The sequence below is a fragment of the Plodia interpunctella genome, chromosome 2, assembly GCF_027563975.2.
Source record: "Plodia interpunctella isolate USDA-ARS_2022_Savannah chromosome 2, ilPloInte3.2, whole genome shotgun sequence".
Taxonomy (NCBI): Eukaryota; Metazoa; Arthropoda; class Insecta; order Lepidoptera; family Pyralidae; genus Plodia; species Plodia interpunctella.
Window position 1 is genome coordinate 2,432,257 of NC_071295.1, and position 27,650 is coordinate 2,459,906.

General features: G+C 34.5%; 1 protein-coding gene across 1 annotated transcript in view; it reads right to left on the reverse strand.

Annotated features, from left to right (window-relative positions):
- The window catches only part of LOC128679986 (uncharacterized), a 42,614-nt gene extending 19,687 nt beyond the window's left edge, over positions 1-22,927 (reverse strand). Inside the window, exon 1 of the mRNA XM_053762572.2 lies at positions 22,833-22,927. The gene's annotated coding sequence lies outside the window, so the exon portion shown is untranslated. The remainder of the gene's footprint in view (positions 1-22,832) is intronic.
- Between the last annotated feature and the right edge of the window lie 4,723 nt (positions 22,928-27,650).

Consider the following 27,650-nt stretch of genomic DNA (forward strand, 5'->3'; position numbering starts at 1 on the left):
GGTTGTCCGTAGTTTGTCCTCCGGGATTTGAACCCTGATCGTTTGTGCTGATTTAGATTGCGGTTTTTAACATTGGGCCTTTATGGTAGTGTTGGAAATAACAATATATAACTTTTAATGTTGTATTTTTACCGTTTTCTTTTTCAATAAAATACATGTTAACGTGTTAAATATTTTACGGCTAAAGTTACTTGTTGTCAAGCCATATGTGTACAAGAATGAGCTGATATTTATTTATGATGTATACGTAAACACCACAACAGGTTAATATGAAATGGGTCGATGTTCAATAGACTCGTATAAGTCTATCCAACACCGACCCATTCCATTAATCATAATAATATATGTGTATATAATTTTGATTGGTATCAACATTAGAATTGTTACAGCAATGCTATACTTAAGACAAAAGATTAAAATTTGGAAAGCGGTCATATCTTTTCAAAGACACATATTTCAATTGTAAAATTTAAAGATTTGTAAATATAACATTGGGAAAATCTTTAATATTTTGTATTTTAAAAGATAGTAGAAAAGTTCTGCAAATTAAGGGAGGGCCGAGCGGTCGATCCAATTTCTAACGCCCTCGGATTTTTTTTAACAATTTCTCCGAGGAAAAGTCGAGGGTAACGGAATGAATATTATTTAGGAATGTTCAGTCAGTTTTACTTTCCGGATAAAAATCTGCCGACAACATTACTCGGGTACTTTGAATATTATTGGTGAAGTTGATTCAGTTAGAACCCATTCGTTTTTACAAATTTTTCATTATTATCTTGTTATGTTATTACAGGAGTTGTGTTGTTTAACTGTTTTTTTTTACAAATGATATCTTCATAGTCGTATTCTACATGGTTAAGGGACGTGGAATGAAACACACACAACAACTTTCTTGGCACAAACAAACCTAAATAAATAATGGAGAGGTTTGCCATTGCCTTTTCCATTTTACACACCTCATAATGTGTGCCTTCACCAGAAGCAAGTGGTGATTGATGACAACATAGTAGTTTCATCATGAGCCCCACGAATCATATTAATATACGAACTTATTAAGTTCGTATTCCATATATGGTATACCATTATCATACCATATACCATTTCGTGTAGACATTTCGTTCTATAAAGTGAAACTGCGATGATTAACTATTCGATTTATTAAGAAAAATAAAATATTGAAAATCGTGGAATGGTTTTCTGGGAAATTAAAATCGATGTCGAGAAAATCTGCGTTCTGATAGACTCTCCGTTTTAATGAGTATATTGTGGGAAATTTGAATTTTTCCTAACTAATAAATATAGCATTGCTGCTGACAGAAATAGAAAATAGAAGGGGAAGAACGATTGGCCACTTGATACGATACGACACGACGCCTTATTTAAAACCATTTTTGAAGGAAAGGTGAAAGGAAGAAGAGCTATGCAAGCCAACTGAAAGAGAAGGCAGGCGTTGTGTCGTACTATTTATATATTATACCTTAAAAGCAAAGCCGAGGATAGAGAGACGTGGCGTATACTCCACCGACATAGTCTCGACTCCAAGAGCATAGCTCTTAATTAAGAAGAAGAAGAGAATACAATATAACGAAATTTTTATTACGTGTACATATTTTTGTAAATGTTGTAAGTTGAGCTTTCTGGCCTGGCCCGCAGTATGTTGCTGGCAACACAAGTAAATTAATTTTTAAATTTTTATAAGGTTGTTATTCTAAGAAAATTTTCGCCTACGAAGTCTGTCATATGTGTGTCCCAATATTAATATAAAAATAAAATACATTTTATACAGCAGTCTTTGGAATTAAACAAGATCCTAACAAATGCAACAAACAAATTAGGAAACACCACATGTCAATAACATTAATGCGTAATGTTGCGACCCAAGACGTGATGTGTTAGAGGAAATAACATAATCTATGTCAGTCCTTTTTTATGTAACGTTGTTGAAACAACACATCACGTTTAAGAGAAATGTGTAACTACAGGTTCGATGCAACCATGTCATAATTATTAATAGTATATAAGCTAAGAGTTAAGTAAAATAAAGAGTCATTTATTCACCGGTCTCACTGGTATCATTTACCAAGAACTCCTAAGATTTTGGACCCAATACACGTAACTATTTGTAACTTTTAATACGGTGACCGACTTTATATATAGTCTTAATGAGTGAGTTATGTCGCCTAGCGCCTGTAGTAATCAGCGTTGTGCAGCCACTAAGCTTTAAGTCCCCCAACTTGACCCAATAACACAGGCTAACGACTACTCTTCCTGCTGGAAGTTACAAGTACTGTTAACATTTGAAATCAACCTACGCAATGTTATTGCAATTACACTGCTATTTCTTCAGCTTACGGTAACATACAATGGTGAGAAATTCTTCTCACATGCAAGGAGCTTCGATTTTCAACCTCGAAAGGGATTAATTCATTAATTCACATCGAGTGTGTTATTACTATTAGAGCCACTCGATATCATTACGACGATACCATACGAGGCGACTAAGTGACATACAGCATTAATATCTGATAGGCTACAAAAGCATTTTCAAGAAGGGTTATCATCAGGAAGCCGGCGGCGCGGAGAATCACAGACTTATGGTTTTCAAATCGTTTGTACCGCTGCGGCCGCGCTATCCTTACAATTTTCAAATTTTAACTAAGACAAGAATTAGTTTTACTATCTGACTTTAAAATAACACAGCCACACAAAAAAAAAAAGTTTTGGCCTGGGGGTCTGACTATGTCTACTATATGTTTTTGGGGTCGCTGAATCCGAATCCGAAGTCAATTTAACCCCAGCACGTCAGGGTTTGGACATAACCTCAAAAAACACTCTAAGATCCACTAAAAAAAAAAAATTTCGAATTTCGAGCTTTGGGTCTGACCATGTATACTATATGTTTTTGGGATTGCTGAATCCGAATCCGAGGTCAATGTAACCCCTGCACGTCAGGCTTTGGACATAACCTCAAAAAACACTCTAAAATCCATTAAAAATGAAAAAAAAAAAATTTTTTTCGAGCTTTGGGTCTCACCATGTATACTATATGTTTTTCTGATCGCTAAATCCGAATCCGAGGTCAATTTTACCCCAGCACATCAGGTTTTTGACATAACCTCAAAAAACACTTTAACATCCACTAAAACCATATAAAAAAAAAATTTCCAGCCTGGGAGTCTGTATAACGTATGGATAATGTATAATTCAACGTACGGCAACGCCACAGGCGCGAACCACGTATGGGCCATTCGGTCAGAGACACCGACCCGTGGTAATGCTGTAAAATAGCGCCGTGCCCGACAAGTGGACCGACCCATAAGACCGACTCATAAGACTAAGTGTTCAAAATTTTAAGGTTCATTGTTAAAATGACCCCGGGATACGCGGCGTTGTGTACAGCCCAGACAGAAGCCGGAACATGCCAAGATTACACAGAGAGAGTTACGAGTTTAACAGCTTGTATTATTTATTTATTGCTACATATCAGATGCAGATACACCTGCATATAACGTAAAGATTTGAATGAATATATGAATACCATATGCTTCTAGTTCCCTCGTGAGAAACCTATTCTGATTGACATTTTATTGTTAGATAAATTCAACAATGTAATTCAGACAATGTAATTCAGACAATGTATTGTGTAATTAATAGCCGATTTACACTTATTCTAAACTAATATTACAAAGAGGAAGTGTTTGTAAAATTGTGTATTTGTATTTATGGTGGGTATTCTTCGAACCTACTCAAATGATTTCCAAAATTCTTTCACGGAAATATTGCGTAAAAATATCTAGAAAAATTTATGTGACTCATGAGTAATATAGTAAGAGTAGCATCCTATTGCTACATTCTTCCTGATAGTCACATACGGTAGATTTATTCCGATATTTCCACGGAAGCGAAACCCCGGGACGTAGCTAGTCATCAGTAGCAACAAATCATCATATATACCATGCCCATCGTTTACAGACTCAATAATAACAGTTACAAGATAATTTACGATGCAAACTTTAAGAAAATAATTTAAAATATTTTTAGTTTCAATGAAAATAATTACTTGAAAGTTCTACTGCTACAGGAGGACTCCTATTCCTTACATTTTCACACCAGAATCGTGGAACAAATATTTGGCTGAATGAATTCTAAAAAAAATCATATTGTCAATTCAGTGCCCCGTTTTGACGTGAAAGAATGACAAAATGACATTTTTAATATTAATGTGTATAATGTGTGGATTTTACCGAACCCAACTAATAAGGTTTAGATTAATAAACATTTATACCAGTTTAATTAAAGAGCCAATCGAGTAAATACGAAATCAATTCACCAAATGAACTCTGGTTGTAACTATAAAGTAGCGTTGTCCATGCTTTAATGACGTCATTACACAAATTAAATGAGGGTTGTTTAATTGTCAATAAATTTTCAATTTCATTTTTGAAAGAAATTAAGAAAATTTTTACATAATACAGTGCATACATCAAGTAATTGTTACTAGGTACGTGAATAATGATTGTGTCAAAATGGTCTTCGCTCAGCGTGTCTTGGCGCGAACCATACTTCCTTCATACAACATAACACTAAATTTAAGCACTAGTTTTTTTAAATTTTTAAATGGCAAACCGCAATTGAACGTTGTATGTGTATCTGGGATTTACTACTTATTTCGATAATCGTTTCTTTTGGTCTCATTTTAAATCAAATGGTATATACCTTCGATCAGATATAAGTATATAAAAACCTATATTTATATATTATTTATATACTAGTTGATGCCCGCAACTTCGTTCGCGTGGCCGAATTATTTCTGGTAAGGAGTCAAAATTAGGTATTAGGGAAATTTAATTGTACAGACAAATGTAACGATACCTATACATACAGAAGATGCTAATAAGACTGATTTTTTTTTTCCAATTCTTACTCTGTTGCTGTGACTCTATCGCCTAATTTTATTTTTATGTAAATTTATTTACTGTACAGATATTTTTTGTACTGTTTTATTAAATGTACAGATTGTTTCTGTAAAATTTGATCATTGTATACAATTTGGTACAAACATTTTAAGTTCTTATGTAAAATTTCATTAACATTTCAATACCCATATTACTACAATGTACGAGTATGCTCATATAAACTAAAATATATGGTTTTCATAAAACCCTTTCATAAACAAACTAGGTTACAGCGATATGAAAACATATGCATATAAAATTAAAGTATGACAAAGGTGTTCTTTCAGTTGATCCCTTTGCCTGTCCTGATAGGGAGATTCATAATAAAAAGCCTTTTTAGGGCCATCAATTTGTCGGGAAGTGCAGGAGCCGCTATTCACAAAATAAATGTTCTGTATGTTACCTACGAAATTGTGCTCTTGCTTTTCTCGTATTTTTGTTTCGAAGTTGTTTTTAGAAGATTAAAATTGATGCTGCTAAGCTCAGTTTCACTTTTTTTTTTAATTTACTTATCACTTTAGTAAATTGATAACAAAAATTTAATTCGGATAAGTGAAGCAGGATTTTGTAAAATTCTCAACGTGCTGTTTGTTACAAAATCTGATTCAATTTATCTTGCTTATGTAGTGAATATTTTCGTTTGAAAAATATGATTTATGAGATTAATGAGGGTTACAAAGGTTGATTCGTGGAACAACGGAAAGATTAGCATTCTTGTTTAGGGTAATTTATCAAATTTTCCTAGAAATCCACTTCAACTAAATAACTCGACAAATATTGATATATTCATGCGAAATTGAGAATGAAAAGCAGAAAGGCAAAGGCTTTAATACTGAGAAATATTTAGGTTACCCGCTGAAATGAGAGGAAAATTAATCTCAAGCTAGTAATTATATGCTTTTTTATTAACTTAATGATATAAAAATAAAGTGAAACCACAACAAAGGCACGCATTGTTACAGCGTCAGAAAATTTTAAAGGTCATTAGAAGTTTGTTAGTGTTGCGTCGCGGTAACTGAACAAACTTAATTAACTTGTTAACATAATGGCATACGTGTTAAGTTATTTTGTAGTCAAGTACGATTTCGTTCGCCCGAGTTATTATTTGAAAGTAGCTTTATCACGCGAATAATAAAATCTTAACTGCCAAACACACCTGAAATATTGTGCTGTCGGGAAAAAGTCGCATCTGACTTTTTTCGGCAATTAATTGTTTAGGATCCGTTATCCTAAAATCAGAGTTTCAGTATCGTAAGCGGAGTCCAAAACCTATATTATGCTATTTTAAGCATTAGTCTACCGTATCTAATAATGTGAAAACCTTTCTGTAAACTTGTCTGTAGAATAATTATAAACATCGTTACAACTTTTACTTTCGTTGTATTAACAGTACATACAGGGTGAATATGCATTAAGTAAATAAACTGATTATAATATTATCAGCCATAGCAACAAACGTGTGTATCAGGTTATTTACCCAACATTTCAACTATCGTTTCATTTGCACAGCACACAGAGCTCATTGAACTAAACGCACATGTACGGTTAGCATTATAGCACAAGAACACACCAAAATACATTGGAAATTCTCCGCTTTCGCCGCATAGAGGACACTGGTCTACTCAACATACGTTATATATACATATAACTCCACAAATACGCAAACTAAAAGCCGTATAGCTATATGGCCGCATATCCTCGCTTGTAGGGTAACTCTAACATATAATTTACTGTTCCAAAATACTGTCCACTCGTTTTGTTTCAATAGCATTGTGCGTAACACAATACAGTCCAAATCTCCTTTCAATCCGGCTGGATTGCGCAATTTTTATCCCCAAATTCCCAAAGAGAGAAGTTTTGCTAAAGTATTTACGAAATTCGCAGGTGAGCCCCCGTGAATGGAAAACATTGGTTGCGGTAAAAATGTCACCGTATAGGTAACTTATCTCACAAACTCACTTTTCTTTCAAGATCCCGGTTTTTACGATCATAGGTTTTTCCTAAGTCATATTATTTTAATACATGTTTAAGATACCTACTTACTCACTTTTAGTTGCTGAGAATATCTTTTTCAGATGGATACTGTGCAATTTGTGACATAAATAAAATCATATTGCAAGATCCAAGGCGCTTGCGGGATCAAAATCAAAATCAAAATCAAATCATTTATTCAGAAATTAGGCCTTCACAGGCACTTTTTCACGTCATAATCTAAATTAAATGATGTTTACCAAAGCTACAAACTACTAGCATTTCGGAACGACCACTGCTGAGAAGAAATGCCGAAAGAAACTCATTCAAACAGTGTTGGTCCCTATTATGCCAGAAGGGCTTACCATTTTTTATATATAAATTTATGTATAATTTTTTATCAGTAATATAACATTAAGTACATAATAAAGTACATGGTCAAAAGGTATACTGAAACATATTATGATTGTGATCAAGTGCCGATGAAAGGAAAATATATATATACTTATATATATATGTATAATTAACCAAACAAAAAAAAAACTTTTAATAAAAGATCGAGCTGACCAGTTCCCCCGGCAGCACCCGTTCACGAGTTGACGCGTGAGTCAGCCATCGCGAAGCTCAACCACAATAGAGGGAACCTCCCGACCCGATCCACGATGCCGCTACCGGTTTGACCATTTGAATGTGCATGACATACTCGATCTCCATAATCTAACATAATAGATACCTATGTTACTTTCAGACACTTGGAGATCACAAATCACGTATATGTTTTACAATAAATGTCAAAATATATGTAATAAACATGTCAAGAAAATATATAAATAATAATAAAAAAAAAATTAAAATCAAGTGTGAGAGGTGGAAGTTTTAGGAAGGGTCCAAGGTTTTTTATCATTTAAATAGTCGCTAATCGTGTAATAAGCATTAGCCATTAAAGCATTTTTAAAATATGATTTAAATTTTGGCATTGGCAAGTTAATAGCCTCTACAGGGAGTTTATTGAACAATTTAACACTTTGACCCACGAAAGACCGCCTAACCTTTTTAAGATCCGTTTTATGATCCTCAAACAACTTTAGTATCCTAATTTATTAAATAATTAATTACATATTACAGTCGTTTCAAGTCAAAACTTTGGGCCCCGGGGACCATCAGCCGACGAACTTTATATCACCGTGACTAGGGGGTAACAACGGGTAGAAATTTCCTGTGATCAGAATCGTTATTCCATAACATGCAATTCATATTCGTTACGAACAGTTTCCTCACTCGTCAGTTTTCTTAATTCATTTTACACACCTCGTCAAGTACGATCGCTGTTCCGATATGGTGGACTAGTTATTATTCGAGAAATTACATTCAAAGCCCCAACGTTAACATCCATCCGGGCATGTTATGGGACGACATGCACATAAATTATGACGACAAACATACTAATGGACACAAACGCGGAAACTAACAGCACACAAAATTGCAAATTTGTCAAAACAAATACAAAATATTTGCACTGGGTATCAAGACGAAGGAATGCAACAACAACAAACGGGCGCGAACTTTGCCACCAACACAGTGTTGTCTGTAGCGTAGTATACCAGTAATACGCTAATTAAATAAATTATATTTGGGGAAACACAAAGAAACAACTGGGCTACTTAGAATCTCGGCCCCAAAGCAGCTTCCGCGTGCGATATCCAAACAACCGAAGTTACGGTCCATGATCCAGTACCTAATCAGTGCTCAAAGTAATTGCAGTCATTCCGCGCGACACATAATACACAGTATTGCCCTTTATCCCGAAAATACAAGAGATAAAAATAAACATACACCCTAAAATAGATCATTCCGAATTTTTTCAATTCTCTACTTATTACATTTTCATGTCCCTTTTTGGGGTTGCGTAGGACAAACAAGACACCCCCAATAGTTTCACCTTGTTTGTCTATCCGTCGCTATTTGGATTTAGTAAACCGTTCGTAAATTATTAAACTTTAAAGTTCCATTTTTCTTTACAGTCACACTTGTTTGGTTGTTGTAGTAAACTACGGAACCCTACACTGTGCGGCCCGACACGCACTTAGCCATTTTAAATTTTAGATTATCCGTTCCACAAGGAAACTTGATTAAAATACTGAATTATAGGATTTTCCAAAGTAGATACTTCCGTGATACTAACATAAGGACGATGCAATGGAATGATATAGCCTCCTATAGATACGTGAAAATACGGTAACGACGTATGACACACATATTCTATAAATAGACTACTTTAGATCAAGCGTATAGCCGGAACAGTAGGTAGATTTGCTAATATAAATGTTAAATAAGCGATAGATTTTACTCTCTCGATGCTGTGCGAGACTTAAACATATCAGTTGCAAACATTTGCTCGTTTCATGAAACAGGATATTGCCGTTTCAAATAGTTATAGGTACGAACTATATCTATATCAGCTATATACCTTGAAAGCTGTATACTTATAGCGGAGCTTTCAGTAGCTTTTTGCAAAAATATTGTTTAACTAACTGCGCCCCGACGCATCGCTCCCGTGACAATTTCGGGATCAAAATTACGCTATGTGTTATTACAGGTTATATTCTACCCGTGTACCAAACTTCATAACAATCCCCCAAATAGATTAAACGTGAAAGAGTAACAAACATACACACATACATCTTCACAAACTTTCGCATTTATAATGTTGGTAGGATAGGATGTAGCCAGGGACTGACGCTGTTCCACTGGGTTTCATTATTTTGTTATGATGTCATTTGGATAGAGGGTGCTTCTGATCTATTTCTATGAATAAACCTAGTGTTTAAATATGTATTTATATAGCTAATTCTAATAAAATATTGAACTTCATGATTTGATAAGAAAAAACCTCACGACTGAAGGTACGCTGAGAAATATCAAATTATGAAAAAGCCTATGATTTTAATATACCATTATTCTTAACGGTATTTTAAAATGAATTTTATACAAAACAGCCCTTTGTTATTATCGTAAACATTTAATATTAATAGGCCTTAAATTAATGAAAATTTGTTACAAACACAATAACAAAATTGAAGCTTTCCGGAGGATAGGAAAGATTGTCTGGGCTTAGTGAGTGCGGCGACTGACAAATTAGCTGGAGTGGAAAGGAATTTACCTCAAACGGGGGGATTTCTCGGGTATAAAGCCGTTTGAAAGAACACTATTCAAGAACAATATTCGAATACGATTTTTTTAAATAATAAAATAATATTTATTGACTTAGCATTTACCACCTCTAAACCTAAATAGCCATGCAGCTGTTGCGTATCAGACAATCAAGATAAGTACCTACTGTCTCTCTAGATGCAGTTCTTTACAAATCAATCTCATGAATAAGAATCATAAAAAGTCAATAAATAAATTAAAAAAAAAACAAATTAAGTTAGTAAAAAAGATAAGTTTTAATGAGAAAGAAGCTTAGCACTAACGAGGTAGTCCTTTTCATCGACTTCCATCCACTCCCGTCGTTTCAATTCAACTCGAGTATAGCGAGGTCTGTTGAGTGTGTACAAGTATACTTAAACCTTCAGCCGGCTAAAACCAGGACCCGAAGCAAATTGAAACATGAGGCCCTTACGACCTACTTTTAACAATCAACAAACAACTTGTTATAATGTTTCTACTATTTGTTCGATTTGTTACTCAATATCGATAATGGAATTTGGAACTTCCATGGAAATCCCACGCGAGCAGCCCGGCCTAAGATGTAATAGAATGTCTAATAACCAAACCCACATTTTATACCGAATTTTGCAAACATTTCCGGAATGCAACTTGTTGAGATAAAAACATCTCTGAAGGTCGAATCCTTAAGAATAGAACAAGTCTATCTTCTCCATAACCAGCAATTGGATGCTTTTCAATTTTAAAAAAAGAAATCATTATTTTATTGGTTTTGATTTAGCAACACTGGCAGTTTGTAATGTCCTTTTGATTGGTATATTAATTTTTTGGACTTGAATTGGACTATCCAAAGGCCGTGACAAAACTTAATTTTTGGAATAAATAAAAATACTTATTAATAATAAAAATATTTATGTTTTCTAAAGAAGTAAGGCACAGCCTACCAGTATATTTATACGATTTAGCTACGTATATGAGAAGACGGCGAACTAAATATTTCAATGTATTCAATTTATAATTTAATCAGCTACGGATAGTTCGATTCTGAAGTACAGTCTAGCGCAACCGAACCTTCCAAATTCGTCGTTCGCCGGTATTAACACTGCATAAAGATCTTCGAGTAATATGACAAAAAGGTGACTGTACTATGGCCCTGTTACAGGATTCAGGCTTCCTGTCACTCTGGTTAACTCAATGTTATTGATATAGGTCTTTATCCAACCCAGTGGCGTAATATATTATTTAAGATGTAAAAACGTACTGTTGCGCAATATCTCATCCATTATCATGTTTACGTTCGTTATTTTCTTGTCAGATTAATATATTTAGATTACATCATTTTAATAAAACGCCATTAGAGTTAACGGTTAACCTTTTATCGGCAATTTATATCCTTTCCTTGATTTTTAGTTTAGCATTTCATGAAGTCAAGCCTTCTTAGAAGTAATGTAAGAAAAATGCATAAAAGTAGTTTCTTCTCAACTTTTACCCAATCTCAGAGTCCAGCCAAAGTGTAATAGGAAAGTTAAGTAAATAATCGAGCTGATAAAACCTCATCAGAGTTGCAGCGGCACGACGTCTCAGTTTAATCACAGTCCTGCACAATTTAACAAGTCTGTGACTTCACCTCTTTGTAGATACGAGTATCAATCGACGAATCGAAGAATTCAAATTGAGACTCCTCTCTGTTAATTGCACGGGGAAAATTGAATGAAAGTAGTTAAGTTACTTAACAGTAATATAAATAAATCAGGCCAGTATTGATTAATGTTTGTGATGATGATCAATCATTTTAGGACTGCCGTGAGGCAATAACGCTCCCCTATCAGTATGGCCTGTAGTCTATTATCATCGGTACACAGTATCAACTCCTAAGTTTTACAAAAAATGACATTTTTGACACAAGCTTTTATTGTTGTCAAAGAGGTTTTATTACAATCAATGTGTGACAAAAAAATCATATCCGCGTAGTTAACTGTTGAGGAGTTCCCACGTAGCCGTTCCTGGGTGCACCCAGGAACGGCTACGTACTACGTACTACAATGTCATGCTTATCATAATAATGCATTGTCATCCAAACAAAACGTGCGTATTAAATTTCAGCTCGGTGTTGCAAGATGCCACTGAAATAGAGGGACGTACATAGTTACATTTTAAGTTAATTAAACGCTTGTAAATAAAACTATATATATACATAATAAATATACAATTTAGTACCATTTAGTTTCTACAAATATTTACAAGTGTAAACAATGTAATGCTGCTATAAATAAAATACCTTTGAATAAATTTTGGTTATTTGTGTTTGCCCAATTCAAACCCAAATAATTCAAAAAGCGGCCTATTTTTCCTGAGGTTCTATTTGCGTGTAATATCTACCGCTACGCGTCGATATTATTTTTTTCATTTCAGCCTAAATTTAATTTTTTTTTATCGTCTTGATATCAATCATGCGTAAATTGAAATCAGGGATAAAAAGGGTCTGTTCTTATTTTAGATAAATAATAATAAACTAGCTATTATAGCCCGCGGCTTCGCCTGCGCATGAATTTCCCACGGCGACATTAATTTTTCCGGGACGAAAGGTAGGGTAGGATCTTTCATCCCGGAAAAATAAATGTTGCCGTAGATGAAAAATGAGGTATGTCTTTCCCAACTGTAAAGGTATAACGTTTCTCCGTACTTCAAACTACGTGTAGGTGCAAAATTTCAAAGTAAAGCGTGAATCATCACGTCATCACGTCATTAATACTTACTCAGTTTACATAATTTTCATTCGTTAATTAGCTGTTGAACGCGACCCAATATAACAATTTTTTTCATAAAAAGTTTTGTTGTATCTAGTCGGTGTCAAAATCCGTTGCGTAGTTTTAATATAATCATACATAAGGACAGATAGACTGTGGCAAGCGACCTTGTTAGATACTATGTAATTATAGTGTAGTATACAGGATTAGCGGGTAGCACAATAGTACATTACTATTATTATATATAATAGGTTTTGCTTTATATCTCTTCTAGATTGTTCGTATGTAGTTTTCACATTACATTTAGATATAAAAATTCTTCCCTGGCATATCCTGAAAAGGCCCTGGGATTTTCCGACTGCTTAGTTTCGCTATCAGTTTTACTACGGTAATATATTCAGAAACTTTTGACAACACTTCAAAGGTCAGATATACCGTTCGGTTTATTTATCTCTACTCTACACTTGTTATATGACACTGCGATGGATATTGGTTGCCACCAATGGTAGATATTGGATCGACAATTTTCAGAATATTTCAATAAATCACACGCAAACTAATCTCCCTGACCCAATATTTCATCAGGAAGGATATGAAACTTCGTACGTATAGTGGTAAAAAGCAAAACTGAATGCATTTAAAAACGAAAATTTAATTTGCCAATTTTAAATATAGATTTCGAGTCCAACGTTGTAAAAGAACATTTCTTACTGGCCAGTGTCTTGAAATAAAATAATTCTGTTTGTATACGCCAAAAGGAACACGGTTCTATTGGTTCCCACGCGCCTGAAGGAGTTACCGGAATACAGATAGAATAGACGTGATTTTATTTCAAAAGTGCTTGGAGAAATGCACAAATCTATTTATTTCTGTGTGACACAGTAAGTATCTACTTGGAAATCGAGGAGATGGAAACATAATATTTGCACAAGTTGTAATTATTTTTATTTGCAGAGGTGCTGTGATAATAAAACGGCTTTTTAAATTTTCCAATTTTAGTCGCCGGGATCAGTGGGTTTGTTTCAATTTCCTTTCTCATTACAATGTTAAAATAAAGTACATAATGTATTGTGGACGTTTACATGTAATGTAGCCCTCGAATTGCATGACCAAAGAGTGTTAAATATTATCGTTTAAATCATAACCAATAATAAAAGCCTTATCGCCAACGTGGCATCAACTCAGGCCACGGGGGCTTTTAAAAAAGCCAAACGTAAAAATACATTCTATCGTTTATAAACCGTTTATTAAGTTAAATTTTCTTGATAAGGTGCTTTTTCTTTTTAATAATGTCATACTTTTGATATGCCTTTGACATTAGCAATCAACGTACATATTTAAGTGTATAATATTAAGTAGTTGCAGAAAAGTCGTTGATTATAATATAAAACTAGGGCAATCGGAAAAACCATATGGTGTAACATATGGTTTTTCCCAAGAATTGCAAAATTATATAAAGACAATTACGTCGATGAAGGAATGTCTAGATAATGACTCCCATGAACATAACGGAACGTATGGCATATGTCCATACAAGCCATAACTTCATTCTGAAATTGTGCTACCAGAAAATAATATATCTATACTAATATTCTAAATGAAAGTGTGTTTGTTAGTCTTTATTTCATGTCAAAACGATGTAATAAATTATGTGATGTTTTATGCGGCATAGGCGCTAGGGTGGAGAATGACATAAGCTACTTTTTGCCGCAAGCAGAGCAGCGATCGACTGCTAGTATTATAAATACATTTATGTGTACAAAGAAACGTTTAATAGTGAGTAAAACTAGTAAGTTTATCGATCTATCCTATCCTATGCCCGTATAGGGCAATATTCGTGCCGCATTTTTGATAACGACTCGTTTTTGTTGTTATATGAAACAAATATTAGTGTATATTTCAAAGGCCACAACATTGATATAGATATAGATCCACAATATAGATCATTGGAAACAAAAGCATGTTTATGGAAACATTTAATTTAAAAAAACCGAACCCAGGTGCAACAGGTCTGTATTCATGTCTTTGTTTAACGGCGTGGATCTCAGGAATGCACTAGGGGAAATTCTCTTGTTCCACAAACGGATGTGTTCTAAGAATACTCACTATATACTACATGCCATCTATTCACACCGTACCTATATTCCAAGAAAAGAGCCGTACAAAGCAGCTATCATATACTTCAGCGCACACTCTTACAAAATTACTAACGCCTAAAGGCAAGAATAAGATTGGTGTTATTGTTTATTGGATTGGTGTATGTTAGAAACACCTCGACTTTGTTAGCGTGGTTTATTCATTCTATTTTCGGAGAATGATGTGGGTACACACGATCGGTTTAATAATGAAAATTAATGACGACGCAACTCACGTCAAAAATATAGCAAACAAATTATGATATCTTCGTAAAAAATATTTAGGACAGAGTTTATCTATGGATTAAACGTGCCTAAATTGGGATTTGGCCTTCTGGTTCCATCATCATAAGCGTCAAGTTATAATAAATGTTGATATAAATACCTACAGGTATATTTTATTAAATGTCTACGCCCGAAATAAATAAATATATAAGGACAAATCACACAGATTGAACTAGCCCCAAAGTAAGTTCGAGACTTGTGTTATGGAATACTGACTCAACGGTACTATATTTTATAACAAATACATATATAGATAAACATCCAAGACCCGGGCCAATCAGAAAAATATCATTTTCCATCATGACCGGACCGGGGATCGAAACCGGGACCTCTCGGTTTAGAGGCAAGCACATTACCACTGCGCCACCGAGGTCATCTAGGTCGAGGTCGTCTATTTAGTTGTTACCTATCTCCTAATCTATATAAACAAGTAGTTATATCTTCCGTAGTTGACTGATAGACCAAACACCGCCAAAACTACTGGGTGTAGAAAACGAAATTTGGTATAGGTTCCTTGGGGAGTAGAAAGCACTAAGGGTAGATTTTCAAAATTCCCACGGGAACAGTGCAAAATACTATTTTTACACGCCACCGAAGTCGCGAGACAAAAATTTAATAAATTCTGATCTAATTTAAGTGAATAAAAAATATAAATTGCTCAGAATAATTAGCTACTAAGATAATATAAATATTTCAATTGATATTCAACTGTATTGTACTAAAACTAACTAACGAGCATTACATTTATCAATTAATAAAATTAATTATATTAATCAAAAGTTTGATAACTAATTTAACTTTTAAATTATATGGAGACAACAAACTTGTGTAAGTAACAACTTTTAGTCGAAATTAATGCATTTAATTACGTTTTGGGCCCCGCGGGAGTTCCCCTAATTGTGACGTCACAGCTCGCTGCAACATTTCTCAAATACAACCACTGGGTACGACATAGCTTGGCACATATCATTCAGAAATACGTAGAATTATATTAACTGATAATTTACTTGTATGCAATGTTATTTATTTATATGTAATATTCTATTTATCGTATATATACTTATAACGTTGCTTAGTGTGAACACTGTTATAAAGTTTTAAATAAAAAAATACTAGTTTTTAATTTTATTTATTTTAACCAAAAAAAAGATCGCGTGGCAAGCCGTAGGTGCGGTGGTCCGACGAACTGTCCGCCTTCGATAAGGAATGGCAACAACTGGCGAGGAATGGAAGTGGTTGGAAACACACAACAAACAGAAAAGAGGGGAGCCCAGCAGTGGGAACTGAGTACTATATAATAATAATTATTATTATTTTAACCATTATATTTAAATTATGTCACATTTTATTTAATTCAATCCTCTATACGATTTGATATCTCGCAAGGCTATCTGACTGAATAATGAACGTCTCTGAAGTGTCAGCCCTCCACCTGGGTCGTACCGGAGAATATTATGAGACGGCCATTTCGATTGCTGAAGATGTACACATTACTTCTCATCTGCGAACAAGGTTGGTTGTGTGCCAGAAATGATCACAGGTGGAATACGAATTCATAAAAAATCCAGAAGTATTGTTTAAAATGAACGTAAATTGGCGAATGCGAGCAAAGAAGAGAGGAATAAAAAAAAACCCCGAAAGGGAAAAATTATAACAGTCTCTTCACAATTTCAGTTCACATCGTACCAAGAAGTTTTTGTACTCGTACTGTCCCAAAAGAGAAGCAGAGTATGACACTTAATTTATCTCCAAATATTTCTTTATTACTGTTTATATTTATTAGAATTCGTCGGTCCAAATGAAGTTATCCACAGATCAATAAATTGGATATCTACGTCCTGCAAAAAGTTTGAGTGGTGGAAAAACAAATGGAAACGGAGCGTGCCGCGGAATTCCCGAATGCAAATTGTGGCTCGGGAAATATCGAAATGTACCGCCGGTTCATGTTCACTGTTTGTATATTGGAATGAAATTGGAGATAACATCGTATAAAAAAAACGGCACAATGTTGCATCTGCTCGTGACGCAACTTTATTATTGAGGCGTTTTTTTTATTAAAATACAAATATAACCAGAAATAATCATTTAGGTCACGCCAAACTATATTTTAGTGGTCCACTATATTTTCGTTGTCTTTACAAATCATATATCTGATATCTCAGGTGGCATATAACGATACCATGACAAAAAGTAATATTATTCATAGCATAGATTTATAATATACTATGGCATTTTGGAAGATAGGTTGTCGAATTAAACGTATTAGGCTTACTCTGTAATGATATCTGTATATAAATAAATAAATAAATATATTAGGACAAATCACACAGATTGAGCTAACCCCAAAGTAAGTTCGAGACTTGTGTTATGGGATACTGACTCAACGATACTATATTTTATAACAAATACATATATAGATAACCATCCAAGACCCGGGCCAATCAGAAAAAGATCATTTTCCATCATGACCCGACCGGGGATCGAACCCGGGACCTCTCGGTCCAGAGGAAAGCACTTTACCACTGCGCCACCGAAGTGGTCTCGTGTAAGTTTGACATATAAATAAGTAAATAAATAAAAAAAACACAATTGCCGAATAGAGATATAAAAAGTATATGTTCACGACATTTTATGATTTGTCCCGAATTTCCCATTTTAGAGACGTGAGCCACGTCAATAGCTAGAACATGTTAGAATTCAATATTTTTCAACCTCTCAACGAATTCGCCGTACAGTCGATTTCTTCCAATTTTGTAGAATTGAAAGCAGCATGCATCAATTTCTAAGCTTTTAGCAGATATTTATAACAAATGTGTATCACTATCACTACATAGTATAAAACGAAGTCGCTGGTCACTGTCTGTCTCTATGTATGCTTAGATCTTTAAAACTACGCAACGGATTTTGATGCGGGATTTTTAATAGTTAGTGTGATTCCTGAGGAATGTTTAGATGTACTTATAATTTATTATGGTTTTACCGGTGCGAAACCGGGACGGGCCACTAGTGAAATATATAAGAAACAAACCAATTCTCATCTCATTTTACCAAATAATTCCCACAGATCTCATAAGAGAAGGAGGTATAATGTAACACATCAATAAACTTGTAAAACGCATATTTATTTAAACGCGGTTGTCCTGTAAATTGTCGAAGCAATCCCGCAATATATCCTGTCCTGATAGCGGCATATTATCTGTTCAAATATTGATATCTGTTTGAGAGCTCTAGCATAAATAAAACTAGTAGATCCACAACCACTTAGCAAATTCGCTTAAGGAAAATAACAGAATTCCCTCACACAAACTTTCTTGCCATTGGGGACTATAGGCGGTCTATTTCATAAAAAAAATACTCGTAAACATTTACCTCAGTAAATTATGTTCTGAATTTAATAAGATAGTTCATTTGTGTTACAAATGAAGGTGAAATTTTCGATGTTAAACATCAATCGTATTCGATATTGAATTTTCTTCATAAAATATCCGAGCTCAAAATATTGATCTTGAAGAAATTGCTTTGCCGAGCCGTTTTCTGCCGCCATTTCATCACTAATTACAATTCAATTGGCCATATTATTAATCAGTTCTCAGAAGACGAAAGTCAACATTCATTCAATTGTAAATCTTGTTTGTTATTCATAAAAATTAATACATTTCTTCATCATTTGTTTTAAAATGAAAGATTTACATAAAGATTCACATTTTTTTCAAGTTCAATTTACGTGAATATCTATATAATACTCCTACTAATACTACTAATATTATAAATGCGAAATGTGAGAAAGCAAGTGCGTATATGCACGTGTGTATGTTTGTTACTCCCTTTCTCCCAAAATCATCTCAACGGATATTTATGAAATTTGGTAAGTACAAGTAAGAATATAACCTGGAGTAACACATAGGGCACTTTTTATCCCGAAATTTCCACGGAAGCGAATCCCCGGGGCGCAGCTAGAATTCTATAAAAGCGAGATATTTAAAACCTCTTCCTTATGATCAAACAAAGGACATTATATTTAGTATTATTAAATTACTAGCTTATGCCCGCGGCTTCTCCTGCGTGAATTTCTTAGCTTAGCAAAACTTATATATTAACCCGGAATTCCGAGGAATTTTTGTTCCATAATTAGTTTTTCAATTATCCTACAGGAACCTGACCATTTACCGGGATGAAATGTATCTAATTTTTCTACAGGACCCTCCTCATTTTTCGGGATGAAATGTCTATAAGATGTTAACCCGGTATATAAGGTACCTACATAACAAATTTCAAGCAAATCGGTCCAGTACATTTCGAGTGATGCGCGTTCAGACAGACAGACAGACAGACAAATATTTCCAAAACTATATTTTCATCATCTATATCAGTTAGTAAGTATATTCCATGAAGAATTTTGAAAAAATATCCAATGTACAAATTTGACCTTTCTTCAATTTTATTATATGTATTGATGATATTTCAATATCATATTTAAATATTTAAATTTCATATTTAAAGGTTTTTTCATCATTAGAAATCTAATTATGGACTGATGAATAATTTTATTTTCATGGGGTTATTTCTGTTCATGTCCTAGAGGTCACCTTCAGGTCACCCTAACGTAGTGCATATGCGAACGTGGTCTCCACCGACCTTCGTTACAAATCTGATAAGGCATTTGTATTTAAATCGTTAGATTGTTCCAATTAATCGTACGATGGAACAGATAAGAATGCACGCCACCCCGGAACTGCATTGTCATCAATCAAGCTGTGCAATCAGTACGAGTACTCTGCATGTGCAATTGTGCATACACAAAAGATCACAAAATAAAAATAGTGCAGAAAGAATTTACATATACATTGTTTTTCTAGCTATGTAAGACCCATTGCTGGGCAAAAGTCCCCCAACTTCTACCACACATTAATGTCTTTGGTGTTCTCTTCCTATTTCTTATCGAATCTTTTTAAGAGTATTTTTATATTACGGCTTAACCCCGAAGTACAGCTACAATTAAGTTTAGCCAGCTTTGACCTAGGTGTCAGTTTCAGTTGGTTAAAACTAGATGTAGTTGCTTACTTCCGTCTTCGTTGGGTACCGTGTTTATCTTCGGCACATACGTAATATTTTTCCTATATTTTAACTGTGACATATTACTATTAATTTGAAGGTTGAAGATTACAATAGCTTTAAAAAAGGAACAAACACGCATGTGTTATGTTATGGGCGTCGCTACTGTTAAATTAATATAACAAGAAAACTAATATTTACAATTTTTCCCTTGCCCAACGGCGGGTGAAACATCTCTGTGAACTGAAGCTTTTCTTCAAGACATTGTTAATCATTATGGCTTTACGAAAGCTGAGTTGCAAACTTGTACCTAACCAAATAATGTAAATGACATTATTTATACGATATATATTTCGTGTTATATCAATGTACCGACAATTTTCACCCCATCGGCACTGAAAAGTCAGTCAGGCAGGACTCAAATAGATAGCGGCCGAATACGGTGTTCATTTGTATCTGATATTCGATCGCTGTCAATCGGTATTGTGTTTGTTACCAGAATTATCAATACATGACACATAAATGAATACAATGGAATAGAACCATTTTTTTAATCGACGTAGATAATACAAGCGTTATTCAAATCATATTCCAGTTTCAACTCTTAACATTTTTATGGCCAGTAGTAAAGATACGAACTTTGAGATGAAAATTTTATCGACGATATTTCTATAGGCTGACAATAAATTTTGTAACACATAGGTAACATTATTTAAAAAATCCCAAAATTCAAACTTATTTCATAATTAAAAGGAGCACAGCTTACATATTACAATAATTTGATTTCATAATAATTTAAAATAACCCATGATTTATTTACCAGGAAATTAAATATTCTATGTACCTAATGTGGCGCAGTTATGATATAATTTTTTAAAATTCAAAATTCATAAATATTCATTGTTCCAAATTTCAATTTGTCGAAGAATGAGTACGCGGTCGCACAACACAGGAGTATTTACATTTTTTACAGCCAGTAAAGCATGATAGCCAAAAATGTCACAGGTTATAGAAAAAGTATAAAGGCGGTAACGGTATGAGGGCGAGCACAATGGCTGAGGTCGAGGCAATTCTCGTAAATTCGCACTACAACGGCCATTTGTTAAATTATACGCGAAAGTATGTTTATTGCCGGAAAATTTAAATAATAGCCGTTTATTGCTGTTCTACAGAAGGGACAATGCATTATTATTTCATTTAAAAAGATGACAGAGATGCATTGAGCTGTTGTTATGATTTTTTTTTATGTTCTCGTAAAGAAGAGCTCGGGTTAAGTTTTTTTCTAAAGTTCAATGTTGTTTAATTGAGAATAGAGTAGAAGACATGCAACACAAAACCTGGGTCATTTTCGTTCAGAAAAAGTCCCAAAGAGACTTTTCTCTCTATTTTTTCTTATTCTTTTCTATCTTTCTCTCGCTTTATTACTTATTATTTAAATTTATTCTTCTTCTTGCGTGTGGATTCTCTCAAACGATTTAGATTTTCTCAGACAAGTATTGTGCCACGGAAACAGCCTAAAAAATCAGGTGGGACGCTTGTCTGTTTGGTATTATATAAAAAATACCCTTTGTCTCCTTTATGGTTATAGACAACATTTATATTTTGAAATTACAGGTTTTCTAAAGGGTTTTGAATATCTGGATTTTATATGAACAGAATCTTTACATATTATTTTAAAAAGTACGAGAAGAAGAGGAAAGTTCTCTCATAAAAACGATAAATCAATTGACCGAAAGAGTATTCACTGGCTGGTGGTGGTAATGACAATAAAACTTCACGATCCGTAAAAGAATTTATGTCACAATCAATATGTAATTAACTTCATGTCTTTTTCGATCGTCATTTTTAACAAATAAAATCGAAAAAAAACGGGAAACGAGCAAAAAAAGACCTAATTAAATACCTATCCAGTGACGCAGAGAGCGGGTCCCAACCAGCGTGTTTTGATTGCCTCTCTGAAGGACTCAAACTTTTGTTATTGCCAGGTACCACACTCATTAGAGGCCTTTTTGATTAATGATTTTTATCGATTCGTTCTAAATACAAAAACAAACGTATTGTTTAGGTTCTTAATTTGAGCTTCTTAAATATGAATGAAACAATGTAACACACTATTTAAATTAATGTTAATTTAGGTTAATCAACTAAATTAAAATTTTGGAAGAAACTTAACGATATTGTAAATGGCCGTATTTGAAGATTTGTGTGTAAAAACAAATATATATTTTTTACACTTAAACACCATCCTATCCCGCAGTACACACCAATATGCATTTACACGAAGACAAGTCAGGAAAATGTATGAAAAGCGATCTATTGACATCGCAAAATGCAAGGTTATCACAGAAAATTTCTAAAACGCCGCGTAAAAAGCGCGGGAAAATCTTTGCAATTTAAATTTGGAATTTTCGTGTCTATTGACGTGTGGAATTCTCATGCATTATTTACATAGAGTTGATTGGTGTCGTAGAGGAGCATAAACATCGGTGTGCAATGCGCAACAGGGTGGCGCGGCGTACCTGAAGGCGGGTGCCGGCCGCGGGAGGGGGGGAGTTGTGTGCTGCGGGCGGAGGTTGCCAGCGCGCCGCCGCTCGCGGACTGACGCGAAACGCTCAAAGATGCCCCGATGCCGCCGCCCGCCCTACGGTGTTGCCAGCTCGATAGGAGATTTGCCCGGATTTCAGGTAAGGAAATAATATTACACTTTTTTCTTCGTCTTTTAGCGATGAAGCGGAAAATAATAAAACGCAGCTTCAAGCCGAATTGCCAGCTCAAGGATTTGCTCAGCCCATTCAATGTTGTTTGTGTCTGGTAATTCTGATATTCATTCATCATATAAACAATTTTAAAATCGTGTCGTGTTTCTGAAAATACATCTAAGAAAATTAAAATCAACAGTTCCTAAACAATGACGATGTGAATTTACCTAACGATCAGCACCCTAAATGAGTTCGCACTTCGCAAACAACTTAACCTAAACACTCAACGATACAATAACCGTTAATATTTGCATATATATTCAAATATGACGGTAGAACAAAAGCGGTTCTTTGAAAGGTTAGTCAATTACTACTATTACAGGACTAAATTGGAAGGGGTGCAGGCAACTCTGTATTCTATGTACCACAGTTAGGGTTACCTCAACTCTCATAATTCAGTCTCCCGAGCCCTAAAATAGTAAAAAAAAGGCGTAAACAACCTGGCTCGACAGTGGCCAATGTCTTCTCGATTTCTGTGGTTATCGACCGCACATAATACCTTTCTATCTTTATCTCACCCGCTCCAATTTTTATCGCTCTCCCGGATATTGGCAACTCAGAGATGGTAACCCTGCCCCCGCCCGACGACCCGGCAGGGAATAATGAAGCGGGGGAAAGTGATTGCGGGGCGGGAAGCCGGAAGATGCGAGTCGGACCGGACGGGCGTCCGGTCCCGTACCCGGCTGCGCCTTGCAACACTTCCATCCTTAGAAAATACATGCAACTCCTCTTTTTTTATTGACTTAAATACATATTCGGAATCGTCTCCTGCTGATTCCAAAATACGATTATTATAACTCTGTTTTGATAGATATGTATTTTATTTTACTGATAAATATAACATAAGTAATGTTATAATTAAAGCATGTTGCAGATTCCTTCATGTAAACATTTTGATGAAGCTTCTTGTTAATGTTTCTGTTGTATATTTTGACGAAGCATGTTGCGATAACACTTCTGTAAACTTTCATGAAATAAATGTAGATTATAACATCCCAAACCGACTCTATAACCTATAAGTCCATGATAAACAAAGGACTTCTAATCACAAATATTTTTAAATGTTCAAAATATTTCAGTTGATCCTTTCTTACGGTAGAGCAAGAGCAAGTTCGCAAACATTCGCGTGGGGATGTCAAAGGTCCGTCGGTTGCACTGCACTGCACTGCAACCTACGTTAGTTATTCATTTGCACTCAACTGTTGCTATCGAATTCCATGTAACGAGCGTGGAAAACTTCTGAGTTTGTTATTCTCAAATACAGTTGTATTGTATGCTTTCAGCATTCTAATATACATATTACGTCAAAATTAAAATTAAATTAAAGTTTGTATTTCAGGAGAACACATACTTAGAAGAATAATGTGTTTTTGTTGATTACATTTGTTTCATTTATATTCATCATATATTGATACATACACTTCCTTGGTTACAAATTTACATTAAATTTAAACTAATTAGGTACAACATTAATTACTAACAATTCATTAATGAAAAGTAACACAACATTTGTATTAGGTTCCACAACATTTGATAATAGGATACATTTATCCGGTGTGGGTGAACCTTTAGAAAGTAATCCCAAACTCGTGGAGGTTATTTTTAGTACATAATATAGATTGTGTTTATTTGGTGCTCCATATGAAAATAACGAACCAAAAAGTTACACAATAATCCTATATGTTTCATTATTTCTATATAAATAGCTTTTCCCAGAAACTGAAGGCTGAAAGGCAAGGCAATTGTTACTTATTATTATTAATAATACTAATAGGTAGGTAATTGATATTACATTTCACTCTTTGTGTAGCCATTTGCGCAACAAAAGAGCCTTTTATCTTGGCCACTAGAAAATCCCTTACATCTTCGACGAAATAACCAATATTGAAAAAGTAGTAGAAGTTTCCTCGGCGGCGCCGTAAGTTTGCCAAGGTATAATAAAGGTAGAGCTACGAGTACACAGGTAAGAACAGTATAGTGTTCCCTTATTCCTTTTGTCTATATTCTGCCTTTGTGTGAGAAACCTACACCTAATAAATAGTCCAGGGAAACGAAACGTTTTTAAAAGAATTCGTTTCTTAGATGTGAAAAATTAATGTCTATGGAAAAAGGAAAAAATAATTTGCTAACGCTGGAAACATATATATGAACAACATTATCTAATTTGTGAATTGTTACTATTACAAAAAGAAAGTTTTATACGTTTTCTTGTTTTTATTATCAGACTAGATCTAATAAAAAAGAGAGTAGGATTTGCCCGGCAGTATCTGGAACAAAATGATGAAATATTTACTTTTTAATATTTCAAGAGGAAAATGCTAAAACGTACTATATTACCTCAGCTCAGATAACAAATTAAGTGTAAAATATACTTCGGCAAAACTCCAAAAGTAATTTCAGTCCACTCTTTCATTGTAAAAAAAAGTTAGCATTTGATCAATTTTTAAAATCCTTTCCGAAGTGAATATCTGAAAGTTGAACAGGGGTACACTATGAAACTTTTCTAATTTTTCATTGCGAGGGCAGAAGTTGGAAAATTGCGTATGAGATGACGGAATGAAAGTAATTTGTGAGAAGTTTAACTTTACGTTTGGCCCATAGACTTGTTTAGCTATAGAGGTTCACATAGTTATTTAATTTTCCTCATCATATTTATGAAAATAATGTAAATTTTGGTTTATATATCCTCAACATACCATTTACATCTATTCATGGCACACAAAAAACAAGTATATTCTATAAATGAACTGCGCCCCGGGGCCTCGCTCCCGTGGGAATTTCGGGATAAAAAATACCCTATGTGTTATTCTAGGTTATATTCTATCAGTGTACCAAATTTCATAACAATCCATCCAGTAGATTTTGCGTGAAAGAGTAACAAATATACACTCATGTACCCTCACAAACTTTCGCATAGGAATAGCTACATTTATATATGTCAAATACGATATGACCCTGGTAGAAAGGGCAAACCCATGAAATGCTGGCTTGATATCGTCAGGGATGATATGTGTGCCAATGGTCTGACAACTAGGGATGCCGTCCACGCTAAGTAGAGGAGAAAAAGAAAGAAAGCGGACCCCGGGCACCGACGCTCAATGGCGACCGAAGCGACCGGGAAAAAACTGAAATGAGAAAGAGATAAAATGATCATTGAATAGAGAGCAAAATATAATTTGTCCGTGTAAATTGTTTCCCCAACGCACAGCTTTGAGCACGAACGCTTCCTGATGAGAAACCTGAGCTTTAAGCTAAGAGTATTAAGCCAGAATTGCGGCCGAAGCTTTGCTAGAGCTTACGTTTTATCACGGTACATTAGATACAATTTCAGGATACCTAAGAAATTGCGTATTAATGAACCTAGACAAAAGCGGTATATATTTATTCTAAAATTTTGTCTGGCACTGGCAGCTGCATCTCTTTTATACTATCTTCCTTTCTCTTTCGTGCAAAGGGTGAAAAAATATAGCTCCCGATACGGTCCATAGCTGAGACGGAAACCAGGATAACACTTACATGAGAAAGATATTCAATCTATACTATTATTATAAAGAGATAAGCGTTTGTGAGTTTGTATGTTTGAGGCGGGTAATCTCCGAAACTACCGGATCGATTTCAAAAATTCTTTCACCATTAGAATGGGTCATTAGCCAAGATAGGCGGTGGTGGTGTAATGGTTAAAACGCCCGCCTGTGGATCGAAAGGTCTCATGTTCGTATCACTTGAGTTTGTATACTAATCTGACTCATATATTGTAGTTTTCATAGACCACCTGCTTCCGGTGAAGGAAAACATCGTGACTTGAATAAAATCTGACACCAGTGTTAGCGATAACACACTCGATTTGATGATGATGATGCTATAGGCTATATTTTAAAATTCCCACGTGAGCGAAGCCCCGGGCAATATCTAGTCACTAATATATTTGTCCTTCATCAGAGATTTTCGTTAATATCCCATAACACAAGTCTCGATCTTACTATGAAGCTAACTCAATAAGTGTGGTTTATCCATATATATTTATTGTTATTATTTTTAATGGTTTCTTCCATATCCATAGACACATTTTAATTACTAATTTATGAAATGTAAGATTAAATAATTTCAATAATTACAGGTACTACCCGTGATACTAATTTCTAATGTTTACCACCACCTAAAATTTAAATTAACTGACATGTTAAGCTCGTCTTGTTTTAAGGCTTAATACCAGCAATTTCATTTTCAGCAGATTGTAATGCCGGCTCCACACTGTCGTCGAACAGTTTGCCAAACTTTGGCAGATTCGGTATACATTGCTGAACTTTTCATTGCGGTAAATAAAAACACTCGTACACACTACGCCATAAGCGTGGGTATGTGTCTGAGTTCGACGATAGTGTGGAGCTGGCGTAATATAATATTATAAGCTATGCACAGCTTCAATAAAGAGGAGGTTAGCGTATTTGTATTCGTCTTTGCTGTAGAATTATAATAAAAAAATAATATTTTTTTTTTATGTCAATGAAAAATGCAAACACTAGCCACTAATTAAGTGTTGTGAGCAAAAGAAAAAAATAAAAAGATATAACAAAAACA